Source organism: Perognathus longimembris, chromosome 5, assembly GCF_023159225.1.
Source record: "Perognathus longimembris pacificus isolate PPM17 chromosome 5, ASM2315922v1, whole genome shotgun sequence".
NCBI classification, from domain to species: domain Eukaryota; kingdom Metazoa; phylum Chordata; class Mammalia; order Rodentia; family Heteromyidae; genus Perognathus; species Perognathus longimembris.
The window spans coordinates 18202201-18211345 of record NC_063165.1 but is presented as its reverse complement, the minus strand read 5'-3'; positions in this window follow the sequence as shown (position 1 = coordinate 18211345).

Here is a 9145-nt window from a genome sequence, read left to right as displayed (position 1 = left end):
TAGAGCAGTTATTATTGTTCTTATGAGTATAGAATTGTTTTAAAAATCATGGTTAATTTCATACCATACATGAAAAATATATTCTAGAAAATGAAATCAGCTGACTGGTACAAATCACTCAAGAGAGAACAAAATATTTAGGTTGTAAACTGAAAAAAATGCCAAGGAGCAAACATTAAAGCAAACTATTGAACCAATAGAGAGACGAAATCCCAAATAAATAGATGAGTAATTTTTCAGGTAGAAAAAAAATTATTTTTATCTAGGTATCATGGCCCAAGCCTGTAATACTAGTTTCTTGGTAGAGTAGGTGATCATGGTTCAAAGCAAGTCTAGGTATAAGAAGGTTTTTGTTCTATGAGTTAGAAGACTTCAACTCAACCAAAGGGCTAGGTAAGGTGAAAGAAAGATGGCTATCTATAAGGCTGAACACAGTGGCATGATCGTCAACCACACCAACATAGGGAAACAAGGAAGAAGAATTAAAAGCCTAGAATGCCTAGACATAAATTAAAACAACAGAAAAAAAATATTGAAATACGTAGCAATTTTACTGAAGAGCTTATTTTTGATTGACAATGAGTCCAAAGCTAACCAATTATCTTAATGTTAGTCCAGGAATGGAGATAGATTGAGAACAGGAAACTATTACTAGATATTATGTCATTCTGCCTGTCTCGATGACAAAAAGAAAAGCAATATTAAACATATCATTTGAAAATAAATTTTTCCTATTCCAATTGTCAACTTCTCCTCCTCCTCCTCCTCCTCCTCCTCCTCCTCCTCCTCCTCTTCTTCTTCTTCTTCTTCTTCATCCCTCCTCCTCCTCCTCCTTCTACTCCTCCTCCTAATGTTTAGAATAATGTTGAGAAATCCGAAGAATACTCTTTCCACGCCTGATTGCTGTTTCTTCTTACTGCTTTAGGTTGATTGATGTACAGTGCTGACTTCTACACTACCCACCAACACTTCTGCCAGACTTGTACAAATGATCCCTTCTCATTAAGAAACTTTTATATGAAGATTGGAAAGTGATAAATAGAAAGGAGAACAGACCACACTAAAGGTAGCAAAGGAGTTCAGAACTCAATACTGAGCCTAACTAGACATGGTAACTGTGTGTGACATTCTCAATGCCACTAAGACTCTGTGCCTCCATTTGCTTATGTCTAAAATGGGAATGCTATTGACCCATGCCCTTTGGACTGTATAGAAGATGAAAGGGGCAGGAAAAGTAATAATATTATACATGCTCTTATTTATTATATTTATAACTATTATTATAAAAGTATTTGACCAGGTGCCATTGGCTCATGCCTGTAATCCTAGCTACTAAGGAGGCTGAGATCTGATGATCAAGGTTCAAAGCCAACCGGGGCAGGAAGATCTGTGAGAGTCTTATCCCCAGTTAACCACCAGAAAGCCGGAAGTGGCGCTGAGGCTTGAGTGGTAGAGCACTAGCCTTGTGTTGAAGAGCTCAGGGATGTGTCTCAGACCCAGAGTTCAAGCTCCACTACAGACAAAAAAAAAAAAAATGTATTCAAGAAAGCCACTAGGTTTCCACCTTAAAATGTGAATAGTGCAATCACTTTTAATACAACCTCCTTAGAGTTCAGTAAGAACAAAATTAATAGTGGATGAATTACACCAAAGCTAAGACCTCCACACCAATATAAATGTGGGTTTTCTCAAAATGAAAATGTCCTCTTTTACTTGAGGTTGATATCAACTGTAGTTTATTTATTAAGCCAACAAATATGTATGGAGAATCTCATGTAAGATAAGCATTATTCTAGTTGCAAGGGATATGGCAGGGAGTAACTGTTACCTGAAAGAAATAATAGTAGATGTTTGCTAAACTCATTTTTACCATGGAACACATGGTTCATGAAGAAAAAAATACGGTTTCTATGATGTGGTATTAAGGAAGGATGAAAGTGTAAGTATTAAATGAATGGGGTTTAGGCCTGCAACATAGCTGATAAAATATTTCTTCTTTAACTCTCTTTCTTCCCTTCTTTGGGGACCAAGAATATATTTATGTAATATAATTCTTCATGGTCTGTCTTGGGTGGACTAAATAGGCATTTGCAGAATGCCGGAGGGTCCTAATGCTGCTGTAGAATATGATTCTATTATAGGTGTCAATGTTCTAAACAACCTGCTTGCAAGTAACACTTGGGAGCATAATTAATTTGCCTGTTGGAGTCTATATTTTTATTATTTTGTAATAATTTTCTGATTCTGACAATAAGTGTTATGAATATAATAGGAAAGATGATGATGTTTTCATTTTCTTTATGTGTACTGTACTCATTTCTTTTCTGGATAGTTTTTATATAGGTTAAAGCTAATAACTTTATTTTTCAATAATGTGTTACAAAATGTCTTAAAAGAGAACAAAGAGGACAGAAGGTGATTGAAAATAAATGAATTTACTAGCTATAATACAGGATTTGAAATTGGAGTAAAATAGTTTGCATACGATCAAAACTGGAGTATAAGAAGAAAAATATGGTCATGTTTTATTAAAAAGAAAAATGCCACATAGAGAATTGAATAATAAATGACTTTGTCATTCCAGAAGAAAAAATGAATTGTCTGAAAAATTCTACTTAGCAAATTACTTTTGCCTTGTTTCTATTAACTAACAGTGCTGTTACTCCAAAGTTTGACCTGTATTTACCACTACCTAGAATGATGATCCAGTATTGAAAAATGAAAATATTGTATACTTTTCAGATGCAATCCCCCCAAAAAAGATGAAAATCAAAGCACTCAATTTATGGTGTTTATAAAGAATATCTGAGAAACAATGGTACAAAATGTCCACAGTCTTGCAGGTACTCCACTCAAAATCACCAATACACTAAAATCAAGTTTACTTACGTAACACTACTTTTCAGAAATATTTGAGTGTCATCTGTGGCTTTCTATAAAATTTCCATAGAGCTGCTTAGCATCTGGGTTTTGTTACTAGACTTATCCTCATTTGTATCTCTGAACTAATTTTGTGAAAGAGACTGCAATTTTATACTAGTTCTGTGTACTTGCTTCCAGAACACACACATTAGCAATGCAAAATTTTAGGTGTCCAGATGTCTCCTATATTTTCCTTTGATTTAGACTTGGAGGATTTGAAACCTTTCAGAAATGAGCTGCTATGCTCGCCTCTCAGTCCCTATTCTTGCAAGGTCTAATGAGGAAATGGGAACAATGGTCTGCAAGAGCTGCCTGCTTGCCACCTACTCTAAAAGATCTCTGCACTATTGAAGTGATTTGGGCTTCCTCATTACTTTTGTCTGCACAATGCTTATCTCTCCTCATATGGTTGCACCTGACCTGGAGCAGAAAGTACCAGGAAAATATAGAACAGTAGAAAGCAAAGTTAGTCTTGTAACAATGGAATGATGAGAGAAGGCACTGATGGTCTCAGTAGAAGAAGGAATATGGGTGACAGTTTCCATATACCTTTAAACGTAACTTTGAAATAATTTATAGAAAGTGACAACACTTATCAACAGGCATGGTGATTAGGCTATGCCCCAATGGCAGAATCCTCCTCCTCCTCCTCCCCCTCCTCCCCCTCCTCCCCCCCCTCCTCCCCCTCCTCCCCCTCCTCCCCCCCCTCCTCCCCCCTCCTCCCCCTCCTCCCCCTCCTCCCCCTCCTCCCCCCCCCCCTCCCCCCTCCTCCCCCTCCTCCCCCTCCTCCCCCCCTCCTCCCCCCCTCCTCCCCCCCTCCTCCCCCTCCTCCCCCTCCTCCCCCTCCTCCCCCCCTCCTCCCCCTCCTCCCCCTCCCCCTCCCTCTTCCTTCCTCGTTAGTCATAGGGCTTGAACTTGGGGCCTTGGCAAAATCCTTGACCTTTTTCACTCAAGGCTACAGTTGTACCACTTTGAGCCACCGCTCTATTTCCAGTTTTCTTGTGGTTAATTGGTAATAAGAGTCACATGGACTTTCCTGCCCCAGCTGGCTCTGAACCATGACCCTCAGATCTCAGTCTCCTGAGTAGCTACAATTACAGGCATGACCCAACGGCACCCGGCTTCAGCCAACCCCTCATTCTCATTCTACTCATTATTGTAAATTCAAGAATGTTTTATAAGTAAATTTATGTAGTGTGCACTCGTTTAAGAATGATTTTTTTTCCACTAAGCACACCCAAGTTGTATGTTATCAGGAATTCACACACACACCTGCCCTTTCCAGGTAGTGTTCCATACTAGACACATTTGGATTGAACCACTTCACCATTGAAGGACATTTCTCTTACTTTCTGCATAAGGGTATTACAAATAAAGCTGGGATGAACATTTGTGTACTGCAATTTTTTTAAGGAATGAGATAAAGGTAATTCTGGTTCACAACATGAGTTTTATTTTTAGAGGGTCCCAATTATGCAAAATCACAACTTTTTTTTCTGGATATAAAGGTACAGAAATGAATAAATAAGTAAGAAGAAACTGATATAAACTGGTATCTTAAAAACTCTGATATTTTGGTGCTATATCAGATATCCAGATGGTTGCTTTTTATTTTCAAATTTTTTGTCTAACTGTTTGCACATAATGTGGTGGTCAGATTTGAATACAAGTTTGCAGATGGACTAGATGATAGTCCTTACTTGATATAGCTCATTAAAACATAATTCTAAAAACAGGCTTACAAAAACTTTTCTTTTCTATGCTCACTTAGAAAACGTCTTATACTTCAGTATATGAAATTATGGGAAGCATTAAACTGAACACTATAAGGTCAGCTCGTAACACCTTTAAGGAGGTTTTTGCCTTGTAATGTATTGATTAAGAATGCTGAGCTGAGAAAGCAAAAATATTCAGGAATGGTATAAACAGTATAACCAGCTTTGGACCAGATCAAAGGTCTATAAGCAAATGGGAGATGAGAAGAGAAAACCAACAGGAAGATTTTTAAATCAAATCATCCCTATCTGATTTAAGCCAGTTTATCTTTTTAGTTGTGCATAGAAAGCACTTTGCTCCCTTGAATCTTAGATGTTCTGTCTTTATTTCTCATGCCCCACAGATGCTGAAATCTACCCATCCTTTCAATCTAGATGTATTCCTTCCATGAAGCCTGTCTCATACCATTACCTTCCTGATGTCAATCTCTGTAGTATCACATAGCTTAATACTTCATTTATGTCAAGTTGTTACATTTTTAATCATTTAAATATGCATTTATTAATCCACTTAAATGTAAAATCAAAATAACAAAATTGAAAAATTGGGAGATGAGGGGTAAGAGGGGAGACATAGAATATCATTATCCATGTGATATTTTTCAAAAATCTTTCAATGTCATGCTAATAGTTTTTAGCATTTGGAGGGTGTGGTAAAATATAGAGGCTTCCATATTCATGATGGTTTTTTGTTTGGGACTATTCTTTCTAGAACTTTATCTAGAATCATAAAAGATCTTTATAGTCATGGACCTATTAAACCTGCTTCAAAAATCTCTAAAGCTAATTTAGATGAATTTGATGTAGCCTGAGATCCAGGCTTAGGATCTCAGTATGTGGCTTAGAACCAGGTTCTAAGCCAACCTAAGCTACATAGTGATTCAAACAACAATATTATCAGAGATTGAAAACAACAGGTGATATAATAAATCATCTAGTAGCCTATTTAATAAATTAAACAGCTTCTTAAGTATTGAGAGAATATTTAATGGCATTAGAAAATCCTGAGGCTGTATGAAAATATAGGAATAAGAAAATATACAACAATAAGTATTCTGTTCAAAATGGAGAACCCTGAATCGGAATCCTCCTTTTCTGTTGTTTCATCTCTTCTTGGTTTATCAGCATTTTCACACCAAGCCATTGACATCTACCAAAGTTGAGGATCAATTTAGAAATTTGTACTCTGTTATACACCTATGGTTGATTAGAACAAAATACATTTAATGCTAAACGTATGCAAATCTAAAATTCAGAAAGACAGAAGTTAATGTTTTGCCAGTTATTTATCATAAATCACTTTGAGTTAGAAAAGATTTCAATGAAGGACTAATTGTGCCACAGTCTATATGTTATTTTGTTGTTGGTTTTTTTTTGCCAGTCCTGGGCCTTGGACTCAGGGCCTGAGCACTGTTGAGTTAGAAAAGATTTCAATGAAGGACTAATTGTGCCACAGTCTATATGGTATTTTGTTTTGTTTTGTTGGTTTTTTTTTGGCCAGTCCTGGGCCTTGGACTCAGGGCCTGAGCACTGTCCCTGGCTTCCTTTTGCTCAAGGCTAGCACTCTGCCACTTGAGCCACAGCGCCACTTCCGGCCGTTTTCTGTTTATGTGGTGCTGGGGAATCGAACCCAGGGCCTCATGTATACGAGGCAAGCTCTCTTGCCACTAGGCCATATGCCCAGTCCCTAGGTGTCATTTTATAGAAAGCTATATCACTATTGCATGTTACCTTTGGAAATGTTATCTTGTAATTTTTATAACTCATGTCCTGCTTGTATTTATGTGACACTGTGAAGTCTTTTTAGCTTTCAGAATCACAGTTTCTTTATCTGTGAAATTAGCATAAGCAGTTCATCACCCCCCCAAGGATTATTTATGTATGCTTATGTGTATGGAGTCCATAAGTTTTTAATAATTGATGAGAAATTGGAAGCACATCACCTGTAATGACTCTCCTAGATACAGAAATTTTTGACTGTGGTTTCATGACATCTATTTCATCTCCTGTTATATTGCTCATCGTTTTATAACTGATGACCTGTCTGCTGTTGAATTCCCTCCAAGTTGCCTTAATAAGCACAAATGCTTTTAGATAAAATGAGGTCCTATCAGACTGCCAAAGGAGTTCCTCAAAGCATGCCGAAAATGTGAGACTCTGTGTTGCTCAGGAACAAAATTGTGAAGATATGAATAAGCTTCCCTTCATATTGCCACCATATTTAGGAAGATAGAGATTAAATATGTCTACTATGTTGAGGGGAGATTGAAAATGCAATTCCTTTTCTCTGAAGTCATGAAGGATGATGTTTCAACCAACATGGTTAACATTAGATTCTAATTCTTGGAACTGAGAATCAAACTAAAAAGTAGATAAGACAAATTGGCTTCAAATTTTAAGTTTGTTTATCAAAGTTGACAAGAAGAATTTAATGTACTTGTGTGAAGATGATAACATTTTAGAAATGTGCATTTATTCTTTGAAACATACATGAAATTGTCAACAAGAAGAGAAAGGTTGCGTCTAGGAATAGGCCTTCAACATTGGAGGACTGGAGATGATGTTCAAATAGAGACAGCTCTCCCTCCCCCCCAAAAAAAAAATGACACTCAGAGACAAAGCTAAGCAATGAGATAAAGAATCTAAAGTGGGTGATTCATGTTTCATTCATGTAGAAAGAATCAAAGGAATAGTCCACTTCAATAGATAGGTATGTACCTATCTATCCTGTGTGTTAAAAACCTTGTTAGAAAACCTCTGAACCCTCTTCTTGCAATTTAAGAGATGGTTGGCAAGCCCAAAGTCTCACTACAGTATCCAGAGCACCCTCCATGGATTTCCTTTAATTCATCAGTAGAAAATTTCTATTGATGGCATAATCATTTCTTCACATATTCCATATGCTTTCTTTAGTTTGTTTGCTCTCATTTTGGAAGTAACACACAAATATGAAAAATGGAAATATATTCCAGCAATTTTTATTACTGTAAAACCATAAAATGTTACCAATAAATATTTTTGTTTAATAGGCCCGATGTCCTACTCCATATTTACGTTAACTCGCTCTTTAAATGTCAAATGCAATTCAAAAATCTGTTGGGTTCCAAATGCAGAACTATAAATTTTATGGTCTAATATCTAATTAAATTTAACTATGCTTCTAAGAGTACATAGATTCTACACATTATATGGGCTGACTATTTAATTCCACCATTCTAAGTGGAATTGAACCCCATCTTGCCAAATAAGATAATATCCTGGGCCAAGGAGGATAAACAACAGAAGATGTGAGAAGGCTCCATAAATTTGTGTTTTTCAGTTGGGATGCTAACCAAAACATTTTAATGCCTCTAGATCTACATATCTGAGAAAAAAACTAAAAGCAGGAAAAGGGTGCATGGTTTTATAGTAATCCCTCTTGGGATGATAGACCTATATAAATATGTGCGCTTCACCATAGCAGAATGTTTGGGTACTAACGACACACAGCACTGAGAACTCCGAGGCTGTGTAACTGGCATGGTGCAGTTCTAAGACTTTCCCAAAGCTAACTTTTGAGGTAATGACAACTTGAGTCTGAGAAAAAGAATACAGGCAGGGTTAAACATATGACTCCCCAGAATCCTGCTGACCAGGTCACTAAACAGAGCTGGCAATGGGAGCTTAAAAGTTCTTGATGGCTTCCCATGCAGGTGGAAAGGTGCTGAGTGGCATATATAAATAACAAGGGAAAGGGAAAGGGAAGCGCCAGGGGCAGTGATGTTCTTCATGAACAATTTGTGGGAGAGCTACTGGTTGGACTATTTCAGCTTGCTACTAATGACTTGATGAACACTTCCAGCCCCATATCCTAAAAGATGGCACTTTGGATACCCGTCATTTAATCAGTGTAATTTATTGGTATTGTAAGTATTTAGAACACATCTTTAGGAATGGATATGCTGGAGGAAAATATGATGTTAAGAAGTCAACTTTCTTTGGAGATAGTATCTGTCTCATGTCTATCATTTATGGACTATCACTTTTATAAATACACTATAAACCCCATTATCTGCCACCAATTTCTATACTTTTAATCTTTTTGCTAAAAAAATCTAATGTTTTTAGGTAGGCATTATCCTTTAGTTACTAGTAATTTCATACATTTATTACCTTATCAGTAAGTATATATAACATATGAAAAGACTCTACATTTTAAAATTATCCCATCTTTCATAAAAGATAATTGTAAATTTAATTTATAATTATTTTCCAGATTAAAATGCTTTCCAGTGAAAAATTTAATTAAATGTGATAAACTCAGCTTTAAATCTGGTTCATTTAAAAAAGAAACAATGCTTATATTGTATATATCACTCATTTTGATTGGGGTTCCCACATGCTTTTTCATTTCTCTCTAACTTGGAAAAAAAGACTGGCTTAATAAATTGAATTTTAAATGATCTTAA